This window comes from Protopterus annectens, chromosome 2.part1 (genome assembly GCF_019279795.1).
Source record: "Protopterus annectens isolate FY-2018-M chromosome 2.part1, PAN1.0, whole genome shotgun sequence".
In the NCBI taxonomy this organism is placed as follows: Eukaryota; Metazoa; Chordata; order Ceratodontiformes; family Protopteridae; genus Protopterus; species Protopterus annectens.
The window spans coordinates 143,440,643-143,452,855 of NC_056729.1; positions in this window are offsets into that span (position 1 = coordinate 143,440,643).

Consider the following 12,213-nt stretch of genomic DNA (forward strand, 5'->3'; position numbering starts at 1 on the left):
GTATAGTTTATGGCTGGCTCATATTTAGATCCTGATGAATTTTTGGGGCAATAAAAATGGTACCAGTGTCAGAAAATTAGACTTTTTTTAATGCCACTCTAGCAAAAAGTTGAGATCCCTCATCACAACCTCTAAAGCCAGCTATGAAGGCAGAATTGCAGCTGACACTAAAAACAACCACAAAGCCTTCTATAGTTATATCAAGAATCTCCATGGCAACACCCAGATTTGCTCTGAGTTACTGCACAATGGTACCTACTATACTGAGCCAACAGATATTGCCAACATACTGGCCGACAGATTCAGTGCCAACTTTACCCCTCTCTTCCCCCTACGGGACCATTCGCAATACTGGAAGAATGCTAGACACCCAGCATTACTGCAGCACAGGTTAAAGCTGCATTGTCCAAGGCCAAGAATACAGCTTCCATGGGACCCAACAATATCCCTGACTGTGTTCTACATGAAATAAAAAGTGAACTGGCACCACATCTTAGTGCCCTGTTCACTCACAGCCTCATGTCAGGCTTTGTCCCTACCGAATGGCACATTGTTACAGTCATCCCTCTCCATAAAGGAAGAACAACTATAGACCCTGGGAATTATCGTCCCATTAGCCTGATGAGACTGATATGTAAGGCTATGGAGCACATCATCATGGACTTAATTAACAAAGCTATAGGGAATCTCCAAGCTCTAGATACCATGCAATTTGGTTTTGTGAAAGGTAGATCATGTCTGCTCAATCTGGTTGACTTCTTTGAAGCAGTCATCAGAGCTATAGATGAGGGTAAGGCAGTTTATACAGCCTACATCAATCTGGCCAAGGCCTTTGATACCATTTCTCACTCAGGATTTATTGATAAACTCATCAAACTTGGCATCAAACCCTATATCATTAGGTGGGTTGCAAACTGACTCACAGACAGAACCCACAGTGTGAAAGTAGTCTCCAAGTCAGACTGCAAATCAGTCACAAGTGATGTCCCACAGGGACTCGTCCTGGGTCCTCTCCTGTTTGGCATCTACTTCTCAGAAGTCCAGATTAACATGGAGGGACTCTGGCTGACCAAATCTGCAGACAACTGCAAGCTGAGAACCATTATTAACTCTTCAAGTGATGCAGACATCCTACAGAAAGGCCTCACTGAGACAAATGACGTGTGTCAAAACCATGGCCTTAAGCTTAATGCCAGAAAATGCTTCATCATCCCCTTTGGGAAAAACTCAATTACCACTAATTTCCACATCGAAGGGAGTCCACTTTACACTGAAGGCGTTATAAGAGATCTAGGGACACAGGTTGACAGCAACCTCTCCTTCGACCACCACATTGCCACTGTAGTCAGAATGTCCTTCCAGGAAGAAAGAGGTAATCATCTCTCTTTACTCTTCACTCATTAGACCAATCATCGAGTATAATGCCCCATTTGGCAAGTACCTCACTGGACACCTGCAGAAGCTGGAGAGGTCACAAAAGTACCTCCCAAAGAGGATCTTAGACCTTAAACACATGTCCTACATGGACAGACTCAAAAAACTCCAGTTATTGTCTGTCTCATATCACCTACTAAGAGGCGATCTCTGCTTGACTTACAAAGCCATGTCTGACCCAGCTCTGTTAGAAATGCTACATCTAAAGAAATCCCAATCCCTCTGCACCACACACTCCAGAGACCTCAACCTCATTACCACAATCAACAGAACATGCTGGACGGACAGGTTCATAACCCAGAGACAGGCCATACTCTGGAATAAACTTCCCATACACGTAAAGCAGAGCACCTCACTGGCCCTCTTCAATAGATATCTTGATGAGTGGACAGGAAATAGAAAGTTCACCCCGGGGATCATTCCAGTAGGTCTACTTGATAGAGGCACTAGTAACCAATGTCGGATGGCATGATGCCAGGGCACTTCTATGGGCTAGGCTTGTAAAGGCTCCAGGGCCATTTGCTTAATACACACTTATGAACCTATGTCACACATTTTATATTATACTGGTTAGTGTCGACAATCTCTAAAATCTTTCTTTGTTAAAGTCCGTTATATGAATAATAGTTTGCTTGCTTCATTCATTAAAAATTTTGTTCAACTCACTTGTTAAGTTAAATAAACATTTTCTGGTTTTGTAGCAAGGGTATTTCGAATATTCTTTTCATAATACTTTTTAAACACTGACACTATAGGCATTAAATGAGGATAACACAAAGTTTTAGCTTTCAAAATTGATTTTTGGTACTTATTACTATCTAAAATTAACAGAATTAAAAGTATTATTCTAGTGAATGTTTGTAACTCATTCACAGTTAAAACAATGTCTGCATTTCTTATGGGTATATAAATATTAATCCTTTCAATAAAAGAATATATCCTTTATGCCAAGAAATCTCAAGTGATAAATTGTAGGCTTTCAATTTATTTACTGCTGTATTTATTGTCTCTTTTTCTTTCATTGATACCCATTCTGTTTTGTCCACCTGTTGTTGGCATTCAGATAGAACCTCACTCTGTACTCTTGCATTACTTCTGTTCCTCTCTTGTTGCACTACCCCTATTTCCGACCGGTATACCTCTACTGGCTGGTGATATTTATAAATTCTTCCCTTTCCATTCTAAGGATTTTGATTAGTGGTGCTTAATTTTGGTGGTCTTTACAAAATTCTCTAATTCTGTTGCTCTATTAGCTGAGGAGACTGCCTGATCTGGAAATTCCGAGTTTGTTCTAAATAGTGGAGGCTAGAATTTCTATTGCTATTGCTTGTTGTAGTTATCACTGTCTCAATATGACTGATTGTAGGAAGATTGCTATCATGTTTTATTTATTTTTTTTCGATAATCATTTTTATTGTTTTTCAAAACCATAATAAAATTCACACACTATTTACATTATATACAAAATTGCTTCCAGTAGTTAGCACCACATCAAGTATCAACATCATGCATTAACAATAGATACGGCACTAATCAGGGAAAAAGAAAAGAAAAAACAAAAAAGAGATAAATAGTAACAAACCAAAGCCGACAATCTGAATTATTTCTCCGTCCTCTATCTAATCTAAGATTGAGTTTGTTCTCTTCCTATATATCCTGCAAGTAAGTGAATAGGAACCTCTAGGCCAACACAATGTTAAAGATTTGCTCCCATATTTTTATGCTGTTTGTACTTTTCTTGTTGTTACTAATTAATAACTTATGCGCTAAAATATGTCTTATCGCTAACAACCTGAAATTTTCCCACGATGTCTGGGCTGGGTTCAAACAGTTTGTGGCTATGTATAATTTCATTAATAAGCTGATATTCATAATTACAATCCTCCTTGATTTATCTAAATTCTCTGGGGGGAGCTATCATGTTTTATGACCACCATTAATAGAATATATGATTGGAAAATATTATTTATTTGTTGTGATTAGATCCACTGATACAATTTTTTGTATTTATATTTTTTTAATCTCATCTTCTTTAAACAGCTTTATTTTAATGTCACTGAGCTTCCTATAACATCAGATATGTTAAAGTTACTACAACTTCTCAAAGCAAATTCTATCTCAGTATTCAGTGTGAATTTCCCCGTATAATATTCTAATTGTAAATTCATATAGCTCATATCCAACTGAAGATTTAGATTATCCCCTTTATCCATAAAATTGGAGAGCTAATTTTTACCACCTAAATATTTGGTCATATGCAATCCCCTTATGACTCACAAAACATGCTTCCTTTTGACAAGGTGTTATTCCACTGTAACATAAAATATTTTTGCTTTTAGATCTTTAAGAATATTATCCAAATCTAAATAAATAGTGTACTCAGCTTTTTCAGTTAAAGAACCTTCCAGTTTATTCATCAACTGGAAATTAAGTATGTAGACCTTTATAACATGCTCCTCACTATCAACTCCAAATTAACAGAGTATGCATTACTTCATATCTGTTGTAAATAAAATTATGAAGATTGTTTACTGTGGGGTTATCTGTTGATATATTTGGAGGAATTCTATCATCTTTCTTTTTATCTTGTAACTGCACTGTTGTTCTAAAGAAAGAATTGTTACTTCTTACAACTGATGACAACATACTAAAAGAAAGAGACTTAAGAATACCCTATCAAACAGATAACAAAACATTCAAAGGAGACTAAAAAAGTTGGTCTAAAAGTCAAACTTGTTTATTTGGCTGGCATAATTGTATATACCACATATCTTGAATATTTACTGCACATGATGCATTATAACCAGTTATGTAGCTTTACAATTTAAAATCTGCTAGTTGCTCTTTTTTTGGTATACTTCTTTTAATTCTACAGATAATAACTTTGCTATTTATCACTATGTAGACATCCATCCATTAAAAAATGTCAGTGTTTTCAACTGCCATCTATGATATTGTCTATGGAAGGAGTGATCAATAACAGTTTTCAAACAAAAATAAATGAAATAAAGTACATGCAATAGCTTGAGACAGAAGCTGTACTCTAAAGACACAGTAGTGCATAGTTCTGTCACACTGTGTATTGAATGCTAGAGCAGAATGGACCAAACCACAATGGAAAAGTTCACCTAATATTTCTTGTTTAAAGTTGGGAGGCAGACATATGGCTCCCCTCATCAGCAGCAAAATGGGAGTAGAAGAGGGGTGTATAGGTCAATTAGAAGGATGACAGCAAGTTGAGAGAAGAACAGAAGGACAGCCATATGGGAGTGCAAGATTGGAGGTAGGAAGACAGGGTAATTTTGGGGTGGGATAGTGCCCTTTTTTCATATAAAGAAATAAGGGATGAGGGAATGCTATGATAGAAAAGGGAAAATGGATATGATGAGATGTTTATGGGACAAATTGGCAAACTTAAAAAAGTACAGAACAGGAGTGACAGAGGTCGCACACATACAAGGTAGATGAATTCTGATGGATGGGGTTGGATTGGATCACTTATTAGCTATGGCTCAAGACTCTAGGAAGGAGATGTTGTCAGGTAAGAGGTAGGGAGGGTCAGGGGCAGAATGGCTGACAGACCGGACAGGAAGCAGTCTACAGAGATGCATGCCAGCTGGTGGGTCTTTATGGCCAAAGACATGGCCCTGGACACTCTATATTGTCCTAATTGCTGGGTCCTGTTGGAAGAGTGAATCTATAACATGTTTTAGGAATCTATTGATAGGACTGAGGCAATCAGTGAGCTGTTTCTTTACCATCTTGATTTCAACCAACTCCTGCCATTTTGGGTGTGCCATCAAAGCTGATGGTGGCAGGTTATTTGCCTGTTTGAGAACTGCACTCTTATTCAGTGAGGCAGCCCCATCCTCATCAGTTGAACAAGCCTAGCATACAACAACAGAAAACTTTGATATTGATGCTTGGGCATCCCCCGCCTCTTCATCTGGACCTGCTTAGTGGAGAAAAAGCTGGAAGGCTAGTGTGTTATTTAAAAAGGCAGTGGTGAGATATAATTGATATATACCCTATAATTTATATGTCAGTGATAATCATTCAGTCATGACGTCAGTCTCTGCTGTCTCCTACAGCACCCCCCCACCAAGTTTAGTTCCTACTCCTCATGAACTACACATGCCTAAAGTTTCAAGAGACAAGTTAGGAAGACATGCAATAAAGTATATGTGCACAGCAGTGTACCAGTACCGATAGCTGCTTCACTAACAGGTATGCACTTAGCTTGAAAATATGTGTTTACTACAGCACGTCAGGTGATGCCATAGAATCTATTCTTTCCATTGGTAAAAGATGTAAGGGTGGTGCTACCTGAGCTCATTATAATGATAACTGCATAATTATGCATACCTTATCACTGACTGCCTCAGTTCAAACTGGGCATCAGACTTTTTTAAATAGGCCATTGTACATTCCAGACATTTTCCCTGTTGGCCCTCAGGAAAACAAAAAAAGGAAAGAAAATGTTGTTTTAATATGCAAGATCTGTTCTTGATAACAATAAGCAGCACTTGCTCCATGAATCACAGCAAAATGGTAGACAAAAACATGTCACCACATTTGTTTTTAAACTGTGAGCAATAAAAGCTTCACACAATATGGTTGTTTGATGGATAGATGCAAGGAAATCCTGCATGTACACTGTCACAACTCATGCTAAAGCAGTGTATACATAATGTGGTGACAAATGCTGCAATTAGTTAATAAAGAGGCATAATGTGACTATATGATATGCAAAAAGGTATAATTGTGCCTTGTTTGGGAAAGTATCAGAATTTTGTTCCTAGTTTTGCAAAAAAAAAATCTGAAGCATGGTATTATGGTATTCATTAGAAAGTTATTTTCTATACTGCTTACATATCCAGATTTGGGTGGTAAGGTGTTTTTAATCTTGGCAATTGTGCCAAAAATAGAACCCACAGCTTGTCAGGTATACTGTTATGGAATAACAAGAATCTACCATGCCTGAATACATTTATTTCTGAAAATATCCTATACAGCTGCATTTTGTGATGTGCTACATTTAAAGAAAATGTATCCTTTTTCATTACAGCAATGCATGCCCAAGCTTTCCACACAGATACTGCCCAGGAGAAATATCTGTTTACAGCTGGATCAGCTCTATGACTATTTGTTGCTAAGGGAAGATTATAGGACTGACAATGTATCTGAAACATTACCAATACTGGAAGTAGATTCAAAAATTATAAATGACAGCTCTTACAGAGTAGAGGGAAGCAGGCTCTTTTCTCCAAGGAAACCACACCAACTGTAATTCTATTAGTTATATAACATGACCTGTTCATATCCTAGATGAAGATTCTTCAGTGGTTATATTAAACAGACATTCTGCCATGGCATTTGTAGGGGCAGAAGTACCTTTGACAATTTCCCAGTCAGCTAATAACCAAGTCTTCAACCTCTCCTTTCTTTTCTGTCAGCTCTGACATTCAAATCCAGTCATGTGTCTGACATATACAGGAGTTGAAGACTGCCATGTTATCATACAACATATCTTCTTGATTATTCTAAAGTCTAGCCTCTATCATGAATTATTTGTTTTAATATACCTGTGCTACAAGGCCATGCATAAAGTGAATGTCACTGTGTAAAATGTACAATAACATTATCTGTACACAGATGTCATTAATGATGTGAGTGCATACCTTACTTTCTATGTTTTTTACAGGATAAACAATGGATGGCAGCGGTTGGCAAATGTCATCATTGCAGATAATGAGAGCATGCTGCAAGTCTTCAGGCAAATTGGCTTACATCTGTTGGGTAACAAATCAACAGCTGCAGAACCAGTATGGCATTCTTTACTGTAAGACACAAATGCCAAAGGGAGGGCATACACAAACACACAAACACGCATACACACATGCACACATGCGCGCACACACACACACACACACACACACACACACACACACACACACACACACACACATGCACATCTGCACACACACATAAACTCACAAACACACGCACACATCTCACGAAGACACACACATGCTCACACAGACACACATACACACACAGACACACACACACACACACACACACACACACACACACACACACACACACACACACACACACATATATGCATATCTTATCTGTCATGGATATGGAGTTATACTACTTCTTTTAGCATTCTGATTTTCTAAGTAGTGATAGTAGCACCTACATAAGTTATCAAAATGCTGACCACACTAAATATTGGTGCTGTATAAATGCAAGTAACACTGATGGAAAGATTCAAGTTAGTAAAGCACAGTCTACTGCAAAAACCAGTTAAGGATTTAAACAAAAAAGGAACAAAACAGTCTAATTCAACAGGAGCCTTGGATGATGACATTTCTGCAATAACGTGTAAATCCAGTAGCATTTTTGAGCTTGCCTAATATGAAAAATGCAACTCAAAAGTAACTTGAAGTAAGGAGGGTAGTCCACAGAAGGTAATCTGATAGTACTGATAAGCATGCTATGATAGAAAATGTAACACAAACTCTGGTTAGCCTGGGAGGCAAGAAACATAATCCTAGTGGAAATGCTCATACAAGGGAGAAACATTAGTAGATTAACAATAAAACAAAGCTTTCCCAGTATAGACAAGTTAAGATGTCCTGTAGCTGGGATTCCTTACTTATGGACATACTTAACTTTACCAGCTTACAAAAAAAACATGAAATCAAATAGTTAATATCCAAGCTGTACTATGATAAATGTGGAAATTATGAAACAAAGCCTGATTCCATGTTGAGAAATATGGCCTCCCTGAGTTCCTGTGAGAGCATCATACATGCTGGCATGCTAAATTTCAGTTTGGAATTATTTGAATCATCTGAGTTTCTTTTATTTTCTTGTTTTACTTTAACCAGGATGTTTTCAAATTTCAGGAACTGAGTAATAGTACACATCATTTACATGTTCCATTTTTGATAAAAAGTTATAATTGCAAATGATAAAAAAGCACTTTGCATTGTTCTAACACCAGAAGAAATTGAAATAAGGTACTATTGTACCTTGTCTAAATGTATCAACATTGTTTATTCCAAACATACTTCACAGTGGTGATATTTTTGGTTTAGCTTTTCACTGTATCTCGTTAAACAGAAAATGAGGCACCTGATCCAAATAAATCATTACAAAAACATGAAGGTTTATTTTACTGAAGATATTACAAGGCTACAATTTCTGTTTTTACCACAATTGTCTTCAGATAATGGATGCTGAATTTATTAAAGTGAAAAGGTAACAACAGTATCATACTCAAATTTTAACACTTGAAGATTTCCCAGTAGCTGAAAATAAAGCATATCAATACAGTCTGTTGGTATTTTTATCAAAAACAGAACCACTTCCTCACAATCCTGTAAAATTATAAGTAAATTAACACATTCAGTAGTATCTTTGGTGCAAATCCCCCAGAATTTCTTCATATTCTGATTTTCTGTCCTTAGAACACCATTATTAAATTCACAGGGAATGTCTCTCAAGGGTGATTTTCTTTTATTTTAAAAGATATGGTATTCCTATTGAAAAGTAATTAAAAAACATCTGAATGACAAAAAACAATTATCCAGTCATAATCAAAATTAAATAAATAAATAACACTATTCCTGATGAAAAATCCATGCTGGGATTCTCTGTTGACTGCCATCAATGTAATGCCTTACTTAATTCTTCCACTGCCTAGACACTCATTGCTTTTCAGATCCATCCAGCAGTGGAGGATGCCCAGTTATATACTGACATGGTACCTCCTGTGTTAGACCTATTTAGTTAAATTATGATTGCAAACTAACTATTTGAGGATGTTACATGGGGTATCAGTTGCTGATGACCATATCAATGGACAAAAAGGAAGTGAGCATTATGACACAACTTAGGGTGTGTGCTATATATATAGTGTGTGTGTGTGTGTGTGTGTGTGTGTGTGTGTGTGTGTGTGTGTGTGTGTGTGTGTGTCTGTCTGTCTGTTTGTGTGTGTGTGTGTGTGTGTGTGTGTGTGTGTGTGTACGTGTGTGTGTGTGTCTGTCTGTGTGTGTGTGTGTGTGTGTGTGTGTGTGTGTGTGTGTGTGTGCGTGCCTGTGCATGTATGTGTCACACGAGTAATACCTGAAACATCTGTTGAAAGAGGCCCATGGGATATTTAATGCCCACCAACTTTTACTTTACACAATGGCAACTCTCGCTTGGCATGAGCTTTCTGTTATTTTACCTATGCAGCTTTTCACTCTGACCTACTTACTTGTTTTGTTTGTTATTTTAGACATTTTGCAGTCACCCTAGTGCTTCAGACATCAAGCTCTTTTAAAAGTTGAGTGCTTCCAGAGAATGGCTGAAATATCTACTAATGCTGTAATGATGAGCTCATAAAAATTGTGAAACTTGTCATTCCTACAGCTATTTCTGGTGGACAGAGATTGACTTATAAAAACTAAAAGGTCAGTGGACATTCAAAAGCCATGGAGTGGAAACACTTGTATGCCCTTAAGGGGTCATTTACATATAAGTCATAGGCCTCCTTCAAAGGAAATTCAAGGTATTACTGAATGGAGTCTCCATGTTTTTCTGGTCTTCCTTGTTGTCCCTGCCTATATGACATTTCTGTCTGAACTTTTCCCTTGCTGTTTTGGATAAATATGGAATAAGAAGATTATTTTGAGTCACATCTGCATTTAAACATTTAGACTCTCTGGACTCATGACCTAGAGATTTACACTTCCGAGAGGAAACAACAAAGCAGCTACTCTAATTTATCTGGCATAAAACATTTGCTTACATGGTAATAACATATTCAAAAAATGAACAGAAAAATGATTTCCAGTGACATCTTATTGTAATGCAGGGAATTTATTGCAGTATGCTGAAGTTATCACAAATGTACTTATTCACTTAGTTAAAGGACTAAGCTTATTTAAGCCTACTGTACAGCAAGTTACTGAGTGCATATATTTTATACATTTTTTTATTAGGCCATGCTTTCAAACAAGTATTTAAAACAAAGTACCAAGAGCTGCCTTATACAGAAAAACACTATTACCACTCGTAAATGTATAGAAACATGTAAACCAAATCCAAAGATGAGTGGTAGAGTGTAGCAGATCAAATAAATAGAGTTAGTCCAGAAATAATTCAACGATTTAATCCTATTTCAAACTGTGCTACCTAATGATGTAGGCATCATATACATTAGAGAATATCTATCCAAACATAGTATATATTCATCTGTTTTGATATATTTAATATCTCAGTTTATGGATATAGTGTTGGGGAACAACGTTTTCATGTTCAATGGATTATTATATCAACAACAAGCTGGGGTTGCCATGGGTACGCCATGCGCAAACAGCTATGCGAACATGTTTTTAGCCCATTGGGAGAACGAAGTCCTATTTCAAACTGAGGAATACAAACAATCTGTAATATTTTACAGACGCTTTGTAGATGATGTTTTTATTTTATGGAGAGGGGATGCATGTACATTGATGGAATTTCTTACAAAGATCAATAGTTTAACTAACTATTTGGTGTTTACAATGAACCATTCCACTGAAAGGATAGATTATTTGGATTTATTTATTGAAAAATTGGAAAATGGTTTAGTGAATACAGGAGTATATTGCAAACCCTGTCATCACAATACAATATTGTCAAGATACAGTATGCACCCACACCACATATTTAAGAACATCATTAGAGGACAAGGTATGCGTGTATCTAGACTTAATGCTACTGACACAGGCTTTGAGATAGGAATTAATGATTTAAAAAATAGATTAGCAGAGAGAGGTTATAGTACCAAAGAGATTGATAACCAATTAGGTGACATAAGTGAACTTAGGCAAGGTAGAGCGGCTCCATATTATGGACCAAGATTAGAGAGAGATGATAAAGTACAAGTTATGAAGAAGGAAGTTAAATTTTCATTACCATATACAAATGATTATATGGATCTTAAAGACATAGTTAGTAAGCACTGGTCTATACTATGTACAGATGAAGGTATCAGGAAAGTGGTAGGGGAAGAACCACGTTTTTTATTTAGGAACAAATTGAACCTCAGAAGGTTATTATGTTATTCTAAGAAGGATGGGCGACAGTTGGGGTCTAGTTACACTAAGGCATGTGGACATTGTAATCAATGCATATATATAGACAATGATACAGTGTTTATACATCCAGACTCACATACACAGTTTATGACTCAGGTAGCAGCTACATGCATGACTATGAATATTGTATACCTGGCAGTGTGCCAGGTATGCAATGCATTTTATGTTGGAAAGACCAACCGCCAGTTTAAAGATAGAATACGTGAACATATATACCACATGAAGAAAGGTAGCACACATAATGCATTGGCAAAACATGTGGTTGAGTTAGGTAATGAGCACCAATTTCTATTCAGGGCATTAGAACTAATAGAACCTAATATTAGGGGTGGAGACCTCAGAAACCATACTGAGGATAGAGAAAGTAAGTGGATTATGAGGTTAAGAGCTGATAGAGGCTCAGGGTTGAATGAGAGAGCCTCTATCAAGCCAGCCCTGAAGTAAAGAAGAAATGTCAATGTTAAGCTTAGATAGTATATGTTCACAGTTCATCTGAGTTATTTGCTGTCCAATATAATGAAGATGTTGTTACAAGTTTTGCATAATGATGTTATAATGTTATAAATTGAATATACATATGTATATATTTCTAGAAGTTTTTATACATCTTATGTTTTTTCTGGCTATTCTATTATAA